Source organism: Hypanus sabinus, chromosome 29 (genome assembly GCF_030144855.1).
Source record: "Hypanus sabinus isolate sHypSab1 chromosome 29, sHypSab1.hap1, whole genome shotgun sequence".
NCBI lineage: Eukaryota > Metazoa > Chordata > Chondrichthyes > Myliobatiformes > Dasyatidae > Hypanus > Hypanus sabinus.
Genome location: NC_082734.1, coordinates 9499661 through 9511090, shown reverse-complemented (window position 1 = coordinate 9511090; position 11430 = coordinate 9499661). Strand labels below are relative to the sequence as shown.

The 11430-nt window shown below is 40.1% G+C and overlaps 1 protein-coding gene across 2 annotated transcripts in view; it reads left to right on the top strand.

Moving 5' to 3' along the window:
- The first annotated feature begins 2468 nt into the window (after window positions 1-2468).
- tnrc6ba (trinucleotide repeat containing adaptor 6Ba) overlaps window positions 2469-11430 on the top strand; it is a 196546-nt gene continuing 187584 nt past the window's right edge. For both annotated transcript variants that reach the window (XM_059953568.1, XM_059953567.1), the window contains exon 1: window positions 2469-2675. The gene's annotated coding sequence lies outside the window, so the exon portion shown is untranslated. The remainder of the gene's footprint in view (window positions 2676-11430) is intronic.

Genomic DNA, 11430 nt, shown 5'->3' with positions numbered 1-11430 from the left:
GATAGTAATCAAGCATTTATGTTATTGCCTGCATTCACACAAACATTTTCTACATCGTTGTGCACATATTTCATTTAATGGGAACTGGTATGTTGCTTCAGTCGAAAGAGATCAATGATCATTCACAAGGTTTAGTTTATTAGAGAAGCTTCACTGAGATGCTGTTCATGATTGACAGTAAAAAAATAGATATTGGAAATCTGAAATTAAAAAACAGAAAATTCTGTAAACACTCAGTGGATCAGGCATTATCTGCACAAAGAGCTATTGCGAATGCTTCCTGTTCTGGTATTTTTTGTCCCCATTTGTTTAATCAATACAACTCAGTCCTCGAATATTCACTAGTGGAACAAGTATTCCTTCTACTTTATCCGAGCCCATTTTTTTTCACCTCCATTTAATCTCCACTGAACCTCCTATGCACCAAAGAGAACAATCCCTGTTTCTTTAACCTAATCAAAGCTAAAATATCCCATTCTTAGACCTACTCTATAAATCTCTTATGCATTCACTTTAGGAGCTCCATGTCCTTCCAAAAATTTAAAGACCAGAATTGGCTACAATAGCTTATAGTTGTGATCTAACCAATATCATCTATGAATAATTATGCCTTTTTGGAAGATATGGGAAATTAGCTTCCAGTTTTTTAAAAGACTACAACATATCAAAATACTATTATTCCAGTGCTAATCATAAATACATATTAGCTTTTTAAATGGCTTGACCTTAAAATTGACTTTAAATATAACCATTTTTGAAAATAGTTTACCAATCCTTCCTAATTAATCCTCTGCAATTTTGGAATCTTTCTTACAAGGGCACCAGATCTGAAAGGTTATTTTTTTTTAACAGCCAATGCCACACACCATCCTGACTTGGAAATATATCACCATTCCTTCACTGACTCTGGGGCAAAATGTTGGAACTCATCCTAAAGGCATAGTCAAGTCCCACTCAAGGACTGAAGCTCACCACCACCTTCTCAAGGGCATCTTTGGATGGGCAATTATATGCTGGCTCAGCCCATAAAACCCACATTCCTTTAATGAATATTAGTCCGATGATACCTGACCTGATGAACGTTTCTCACATTTTTGGTTTTTATTTCAGATTTTCGGTATCTGCTTTTTAAGCATTTCATGCTCTTATTTTATAGTGTGGGGAACCACACTCTGTACTTCACTTTCAACATATTCTACCACTTTCAAATGGCATCTACTGATCCATGTACATTATGCCACAACTATGGTGCTCTTCTCACCCCTGAATCATAAGTGTTCCCTCTCCCTTTGGAAACTTCATCTAGGTTGGTGTTGTGAACTATCAAGGAGCAATGCATTCAACTGATGGTTTCTAACAGGTGGATCTAGGAGAAAGCTCAGAGGACTTGGTCCAGGGCTAAAACCCATCCATAAACACACATTGCTAAAAAAGCTTGCCTGCTGTTTCTGTAATCTTCGACTGCTGAAATTCAATGTGGTGTACCTTACAACAGTATATCATCTCAAATAGCACTTTATTACCAGTTTAGTACTTTGAAATGGCATGAAAGGTACTGTAGACGAACAAGAATCTCTATTATTATTCAATAATATTCAGTATTCCTAGATTTGAAGAGAAATTAGTAAACTGTATTATTTTATTTACACTTTATTATTTCTAAATCCTACCTTCCACATTGCATTTGCTGGTTCACTAAGCTGAGACACAATATATTTAACTTAAAGCCTTGGGTTTAAAGGGCATTAAAGAGATAGTTAAATTGGCGCGAAGCTCTCGCAAATCGGATTTTCGTAGGTAAACTTTTATTATCCACTGCCCTCTTCTGGTCTCCTGGGCAGAAATTTGAATTTAAACGTCGAAAAACAATCGCTGCAAGAACGAGTCCGCTGCCATTATAAGGCCCAGAAGGTAGGTAAACAGCAGCAAACAGCATGGAGGGCGGTACTCTTCGAATGGACGTTTCCTTCAACCAATCTCGTTCCAACGGCTTGGCCACGAGACACATTTGGGGCGGGTTATTTTTGTTTTTGATGGACGGCAGTGCATACTTTTTGGCTCGCCAGCTTCGAGTGAGGTAATGTTGGAGTCGGCCAATGAAAAGAAGAACACACGCAAAACATGGTAAAGAATGTTTGATTGCCATTTACATTAACCAATCAAACTACAACAGGGCAGGTCGACCTTGCGCGGTCGTGTTTTGATTGTCAACCCAGTTGGCCAATCCCATGTCGAGTTTTGGATGAAGTAATAGCGACAAGAGAGTAGGCGGGCAAGTTCTTTGAGTGACTTCCCTAGTGTCCACTCATGTAAAAGAAAAGGCGGAACTATTGATGGATGTGATTTCGAACCATTTACAGAAGGCTAACGTCCTGATGGACATTTCTTTTATCCAATTACGTTTTGAATCTGCTCCGAAGGCGTTGGAGCGGTAACCAATAGGATGCACTGTCAGGGCAGAGGGCGTTGCTCTGTGGCGGAGTTGTGTTGTGTTGTGATGGTCGGCGAGAAAGTTTTTTGGCGAATTCTCTGGTCCGTTTCGCGTTGCGGAGCAAGAAGAGAAGATTCTTAAGAGAAATAGCGGGATCGGAACCCTCGGAAGTCAATGGGATAGCCAGCAGCGCGAGTAAGAGCGGAGATACTTCCAGAAGATTCTGCGGGAGCCCAGGTTTACGGTGAGTTTGGGCCAAATGGCTGTGAGGAGTTCAGGGAGGGAGGAGGGGGCGCGAAGGGAACCTGTGGGTTGCTGGGTGGGAGGAGGAGAGAGGGTGGAGCGCTGCTCTGAGGAGGGGCTCTGAGTTGGTGGAGGTGTGAGGGATTGGGAGACTGATAGGCGGGGAGGGGAGGAATGAGAGAGGGGGAGGGGCAGGGAATGCCTTGGAGGGGGGAGGTTTGGGTTTATGAAGTAGAAATTGGATCTCGGAGAGGTGAAGAGGGGTAGGTGAGGGATAGTGAAGGCGTAGAGTGGGAAAGGGTGTATCAATATAGCAGAGGTGGGAGTAAGGATAGATGTAGACTCAAGAGACTGCAGGTGATGAAAACTAGATTAAAAATAGACTCCTGGAAGAACTCAAGAGGGCCGGGCAGCATCTGTTGGGTGGGCTAATGGAGTGCTTGGATGCGATGTGGGGAGTGGCGAGTTTACCATCAAAGCTCTCCCAACCATTGAACACATCTACATGAAACACTGTCGCAGGAAAGCAGCATCCATTGTCAAGGATCCCCACCACCCAGGTCATGCTTTTTTCTCGCTGCTACTAAAAGGTAGAAGGTACAAGCCTCAGAACTCCCACCACTAGGATCAAGAGCAGCTACTAGCCTTCAATCATCAGGCTCTTGAACTAAAGAGGATATCTACACTCACTTGCCCACCTATTGAGATGTTCCCACAACCAATGATCTCACTTTAAGGACTTTATCTCGTTGTCTCATGTTCTGGTTATTTATTGCTATTTATTTAGATTTGCATTGGCACCATTTGTTGTCTTCTGCACTGATCCCGTTATCGTTACTATTTTATAGATTCGTGGAGAAAAGTAAATCTTAGGGTTGTATTTGGTGACATATATGTACTTTGATAATAAACTTTAATTTGAATTTCAAACTTTGGGTGGTATGTTTGTGTGTCTTTGGGTGTGAAAGAAAGATTGGTGGTTGTTGAGAGAGTGGGCAATGAAGATGGCAGAGGTGGGAATATAGAGGGATGGATCCTGAGTGTGTGTGTGGGTGGAAGAGGAAGATGGACTGTTTTGATATGGTGGTTGGGAGTAAAAAGGATAGTGGGAAAGGAATTGGAGAGGGAAAGTGATTGCAATAAATTATAAATTGTGGTTGGTTGTGAATTATCCTAGATCAGTCTGTATTTTCTGCTCTTTTTCTCCCTCCTCCCAGAGGTTACTTGATCTTTAGGCATCTCCTTGATCCTTTTTGTAGGAGACTCCAGTTAATGATCCACTACTTAAATGCCTTCCATTAAGAGACCATAAGGCTATTAAGACATGGGAGCAGAATTAGGCTATTCTGCCCATTGAATTTGCTCTGCCGTTCCATCATGGCCAATTTATTATCCCTCTCAGTCCCATTCTCCTGCCTTCTCCCCATAACCTTTGATGCTTTCACTAATCAAGGACTTTTTGTCTCATGTTCTGTGATATTTATTGTTTATTTAGTTATTTTTATTTCTTTTTTTTGCATTTGCACAGTTTGTTGTCTTTTGCTCATTGTTTGAATGCCCAGGTTGGTGCTGCCTTTCATTGATTTTTATCATGGTTATTATTTTATAATGGTTTTATTGAGTATGCCCACAAGAAAATGGTTCTAGATCGTGACAGAAATGTACTTCGATAATAAATTTTGTTTTGAACCTATCAGCCTGCACTTTAACTATACCCGATGTCTTGGCGTCAGAGGTATCTATGCCAGTGAATTTCACAGATTCACTACTCTAGCTAAATAAATTTCTCCTCATCCCCTGCTTTAAATGAACGTCCCTCTCTTCTGTGGCTGTGTCCTCTCGCCTTAGATTCTCACACTATCGGAAACATCTGCTTGACATCCTCTGTATCATTCTTTTCATTCCCCGTGTCATTCTTGTAAATTTCCTCTGGACCCCGTCCAATGCCAGCACATCTTTTCTTAGATAAGGGACCCAAAACTGCTCTCAGTACTCCAAGTATGGTCTGACCAATGCCTTACAAAACCTCAGCATTACATCTTAGCTTTTGTATTCTAATCTTCTCGAAATGAATACTAACATTGCATTTGCCTTCCTCATCACTGACTCAACCTGCAAGTTAATTTTTTGGGAATCCTGCGCGAGAACTCCTAAGTCCCTTTGCACTTCTGATTTTTGAATTTTTTTCCCCCGTTTAGATAATAGTCTAGTCTTTATTTCTTCTACCAAAGTGCATGACTGTACACTTCCCTACATTATATTCATCTGCCACTTCTATTGTACATTACTGTAAATTGCTCATTGTACATTTAGATGGAGACATAACGTAAAGATTTTTACTCATTTATATTAAGGATGTAAGTAAGAAAGTCAATTGAATTTAACTCAGTTCTTTGCCCATTTTCTTAATCTGTACAAGTTCTTCTGCAGACTCCCTGCTTCCTCAGTACTACCTGCCCCTCTATCTTCATATTGTCTGCATACTTGGCCACAAAGCCATCAATTCCGTCATCCGTATCATTGAAATGTAACGTGAAGAGAAGCGGTCCCAACACCAATCTTGCAGAATGCTGTTAATCACTGGCAGCCAAACAGTAAAGCCCTCTTTATTCCCACTCTTTGCCTGCTGACAGTCAGCCAATCTTCTGTCCATGTACTGCTATGGGCTCTTGTTAATCAGCCTCGTGTGCGGCACCTTGTCAAAGGCATTCTGACTTTGACACCATCAAAGTCAGAATGCACCATCCACTGACTCTCCTTTGTCTATCTTGCATTTTATTTCCTCAAAGAATTCCACAGATTTGTCAGGCATGGTTTTTTAAGGAAACCATGCTGATTTTGGCCTTATTTTCTCATGTGGGTGATACCAAGAACACCTCTTAGACCTATGCTGCTTGCTCATCTTAGACCTGCTGATTAGTGATTATGCCCCGTGTCAGTTATATGTGTACTAATAATAGCCATAAATCCACAGCACCCACCCTCCATGTCTAATGGCATTTTACCAGTTCAATAATTGGCTAATTAAAAGGGATAATAATTACTAATATTTTAGCACCTTTCTGGTGGTTGTGGGATGGGGAGAAAACGCTGATGTGTGATTATTAATGCTGTAAGATAGGGCAATTAACTTCTGCTCCTCAGTCAAGTATTATTATAGCCTAGTTGTACACATTAGTCTCAGTTGTAATAAAAGATAGCTTTTTAGTTGGAAATTTGTTCAAGGCTGGGAATAGAATTGTAGTGGATTCAGAGCCAATTACAGAATCACCAGGAGTACATTGTTCTGCATGATTCAACTCTGTAGTGGCTAGTCAAAATTTGATTCTTATCTAAAATTACCTAGTAATAAAACGATGTTAAGACTGAGTTCACTTAATTATATAACTTGGAGAAACTCAAACCCAAAACATGGATAGGGCTTTGTAGGCAAATATTTTCTAATTTTTTTCTGGTATGCAGTGTTTTAAGTACTTTTATCTAAACAAGTTGATTTGAGGAAATCAGAATGTATTCAGTGTGGAAATTGGAACAGATTCACAGCAGAAATATTTCCATTTGTATCCATGGATGCAAAGCCTTTTTGGCTAAAAGTGACTTTAGCAAGGAAAATTTATGAGTTCCTTGTTGCAGTCTTCCCGAACCAGAAACCCTGGATCAATAGTTCTGTGCGAGCAGCACTTACAGCACGACATTGAGCATATATCGTTGGCAGTCAACTAGAGCTCAAGAAAAGCAGCTACGATCTGCACAAAGCTATCAAGGCTGTGAAAACAATATAGGGAGAAGATTGAGTCATGCTTCACAAAAAATAGCACACGTGACTTGTGGCAAGGGCTGCATACCAGTGCAGACTTCAAAACCAAACATAGTGGTGCCACCAACATCGCGGTCTCTCTCGCTCAGATGAGCTCAATTGCTTTTATGCTCGGTTCGATATCACTAACTCTGAGCCTCTGAGGAAAGCCGCTGCTACAACCTGGTCATCTCTGACGCTGAGGTACACAGATGTTTCCAATGAGTGGACAGTCGCAAGGCTGCGGGACTGGATATCATCCCAGAGCGAGTACTTAGGATGTGCGCAGCACAACTGGCAGATGTGTTTACAGACATTTTTAATCTCTCTCCCAGTGTAGCATGCCCTCCTGCTTCAATTTATCCACCATTGTCCCTGTACCAAAAAAGATCATGTACCATCCTTACACACCTGGAGAAGAAGGCTACTCGTGAGAATGCTGTTCTTGGACTACAGTTCAGCATACAATACCATAGTTCCATCCAGGCTCGACAAAAAGCTCAAAGACCTCGGCCTTGTGCAGCTGGATCCTGGACTTCATGTCAAATTACCATCAGGTTTTAAGAGTGGGCTTTCTCACCTCCAACCTCTGACTCCCAATACAGGAGCCTCTCAGGGCTGTGAACTGAGTCCCTTCCTTTACTCTCTGTATACCCATGACTGTATCACCACCCACAGCTCCAATCTGCTAATTAAATTTGCCGATGACACTACATTGATTGGTCTTATCTCAGACAATAACTAGGTGGCCTACAGGGAAGAAGTCATCTCTCTGAAAGAGTGGAGTCAAGAAAACAACCTCTCCCTCAAAGTTGCAAAAACGATGGAGCTGGTTGTGGACTACAAGAGGAATGGAGCCAGGCTAACCCCTATTGAGATCAATGGATCTGGAGTTGAGAGAGTAAACAGCTTCAAGTTCCATATCATTGAGGTCCTCATGTGGTCTATATACACACCAGCTGTGTGGTGAATAAGGCACAACAGCACCTCTTTCACCTCAGGCAGTTGAGGAAGTTTGGTATGGACGCCCAAATCCTCAGAACTTTCTAAAGGGGCACATTTGAGAGCATTCTGACTGGATGAATCACTGCCTGGTATGGGAACTGTACTTCCCTTAATCACAGGACTTTGCAGAGAGTGATGCGCACAAGTGTAGTGCATCTGTAGGTGTGAACTTCCCATGGTTGAGGACATTTACAAGGTCAAGTGTATAAAAAGGGCCCGTAGGATTATTGGGGACCCAAGTCATCCCAACCATAATCTATTCCAGCTGCTACCAGGACCAACAGACCCCGGGACAGCTTCTTCCACCAAGCCATCAAACTGATGAGCTCATGCTGATTTGAGTGTACTCTATATTACATTGACTGTTCTATTTATTATAAATTATTATGATTGCACATCTAGATGGAGATGTAACATGGAGATTTTTACTCTTCATGTATGTGAAGGATGTAAGAAATAAAGTCAATTCAATTTAATGTGATTTTTTGAGGTTTATGTTCTGTGCTGTGCACCTTTGTCCGGAGTAACAAAATGTTGTTTGATTTGGCGGTATGTACATGTATGCGTTTGAATGACAATAAACTTGACTTGAGAGGCAAAATTGATCTTTTGCTTCAGTTGAATCGAACCAACCTGAATCAATTGTAGACAAAATCATTTGACACTTAGTGATAAGTCTGACTTCTGTGCTCAGTTGGGTGTGAGACCGTTGTCTGTCAGAGTCGACCAGTGATGTTACATCCTAGCTGTCTAGATATGCAAACCTGGGCAGTGCAATATATAAAGCAAACTGTTGCCAATGTAGTATGCTCCCTCTCTCCACGAACCCAAAGGAACAGCAGAGTCCGATACAGTTTGGCACCAGCAGCATCGCAAGAATTTTTGGTCAGTGTTGAACTCAACAGAGACTGCCTTAGGGACTCTGGCTCCGGAGTTTTCCCTCTGGGTTTATTACCCCATGAGTGGGTATAGCCGCAAGGCAGTGCAGAGTTTTCTTACTTTTAGATGAGTTGCCAACCATGATTCATGAGCCCCATCTGCCTGAAGCGACTGGTTTTGAGGTGCCAGTAACCCGCCTTTGCCCTTTCTCCTGTCAGTAGAGACAGTTCTGCCAGACTTAGTAGCTAAACCACACATGAAGTCCAGGAGCTGGATTTGGTTGTCAGAGGCTATTTGAGGTGCATGCATTGGGAGCATTTAATAGGGAGCAGGAGCTTATCTCCATTACCGTCTTTGGCTATAGACATCTTAAGGAACCTTGTTGGATGTGGTGAAATTTGTTGCCTGAGGGGAATAATTTTCAATTTAAAACTTTCTGAAAGTGTCTGTTCAAGTTAGGAAAAGAGTGAGTATAAAAATGGGAGGGAGGAAGAAAGAAAGAGAGAGTACTACAGGAGGGGCATGAGTTGTAATGATCGATGAGCAATTGGAGAAAAAACAGGTGATGCTAATAGAGGGTGCCTATTTAGAAGCTCCTTTCTAATGAGTACAAAACCTTTTTTTAGTCAGAAGAAATGTCATCCCCAGCTGTATGTTTCATCTTACAACTGACAGTGGAGAAGGCAACGATGAACTGAAGAATGAAGCCTTTATGACATTGTGCTTTACCAAATCAGTAGCAATTATATATCTGATAATAGTCTAAGCGAATTAAAAAAATAAATCCATGAAAATTTCAGGAAACTTTTAGCTAGATTTTGAGAACAAACTTTAGGTCAATGGATTTAACCTGTCTGAATCAAATTTAGCACTCTTTACTCAATCCAGAAAATTGATATAAATTGCAATCCAGATTGCTAGCTGAAATGTGTGCTGGAGTTTCTGGATTGGGGAATAGTTTATTGGATACTGCATCCACCCAAAAGAAGATATCTGGGTATTATTACAGTGCCCTTTGTGGAAGCTTGAAGTATACAATTGGCTGTTAGATTTTCTGTTTGACAAAATTGAAAAAAGTGTACTAATTCTGTACAGTGGGTTGAAGTTTGTAAGCTCTGGTAGTTGGATTGATACTATAAAATGCTTATGATACCGGTACTTGGAAGCATATAGCAATCTTCCAATTTAATGTTGGGATGGTGGTCCTTGCATGTAATGGTAAATGTACTGAGTAATTCTCTGAGCATGTTTCCATGGTTCCCAAAATACAAGAGCATGTTGTTACATGAAACCCATTATGACAAATGATTGGTATTTAGTTGTATTTTACAAGTTATGCTTTCTGTAATAAAATATTGTTAATATTATTAATACACAGAAAGCACAATTTTTGCAAAGAACTGGTTTTAGGAACCTAATCTTGAATTAGTCTAGAAAGCCTGATTGTACACTTAAAATTGTAATTTGGGAGAGTTACAGGAGGCAAGTTTTGATTTTTGTACACTTTATGCAGTGATTTCATGCACTTTTTTTGTTTAGAAATGTTCTTATTGTTTGTAATTTCAACTTCGAGAAGTAATTCCCTTACTTCACATTGTAAAAATTATCCAGTTCAGCTCCACATTGCCAACCTTTATTTCTGAAACTTCAAAGGTAACAAACAGTACTAAATATTACTCAATTAAGAGAAAAAGAAATGTGTGCATATGGGAGATGGTTATATTTTTGATTGAATATGCTTTCACTAAGATTTATTGTTAATTTAGAATGCGAAAGGTCCCATGTTACCCAGAAGAACAGTGAGGCCAAAGCAGATAGACTTTAAAGTGGTTATATGGGAAGTTGCAAGTAGTGGTACTAAAATCATTATGATACCAAGTTAGTTTTGAGGAAAAAGTGAGCTGTGCTGTAAAAATTAATTCCTGAAAAATAATCCCTATGTTACTCTCATCTATGTATATTACAAAAGTGTCATTTTTTTTTCATTGCTGGTTACCTTTCCAGATATCCAACAACTCGTCCTCCATTTTCAATATATTTAACATATCGTGGGATTAGTTTAATTGCCTAGGTCTTGCTTATTGTTATATTAAGCAATTGTAATTGTGGGAGTGTGCCTGTTCTGCAAAAACTTACTACTGCTAATCACTTCCACACTTGGAACCTTGTTGAATTATTTTATTTAGAGCTTTTATTCAGTTTCCAACAGAACCATTTTGACAATTTAATGCAAAAGTTGACCAGATAAGAATATTAGTTGAATTAATGAGGAATTGTTGACCAACATTGTTTATTTGTATGAATTCTGGCACACACTCTTTGGGCTGTCTTTAAGGTTTTAATTTATCTTCTAAAAAGGAATTCAAGTATGTCTGGAGTTTAAAAAATCTAAAATCAAAGCTTTTAATTTCAACTTTTTGAGAGCCTGAAAAATGTTTTGTGCATAGAATTAATTTCTGAGTTAGATTAGACTAATTGTAGCCTATGGTTTCAGTTTTCAAATTAATCACTGGCTTTTTGAAACAGAAAGTGAAAGGAATTGAAAAATAGGGTGTGGCAAAATAAAAATACAACATGAAACTAAAGCTTTAAAATTGGAATGAAAATGCAAATTGGCCTTAAGGTTTCATTTCTGTGTTCAGGTTTTGGTCACAATTTACCCTTCTAAGTGATTAGGGCAGTAGTAAGAGTATCTTTGCTGCCTTCTGACTCTTCAACCATATACCTATCCAGACCCACTACCATAGCCATGTGTCCTTCTGGGAGCTTGTCTTTTAGATTCCTTCTTCTCCAGCCCTTGACCTTTCCCACCCATCTGGCTTCACCTGTCACTTTCCCGCTGGCCTCTTTCCCTTCCTCCACCATTTTATTCTGGCATCTTGCCCCTTCTGAGTCCTGAAGAAGGGTCTTGGCCCATAACGTTGACCAACTGTTCATTTATGTATGTGCTGCTTGACCTGTTGAGTTCCTCCAGCATTTTGTGTGTGTGTTGAGATAGTAAGAGTACTTGACTCTATGTTATTTGAACCTTTGTAATGTTGCTGAAAACTAGCATGATCTTAGGATTGTTCCAGTC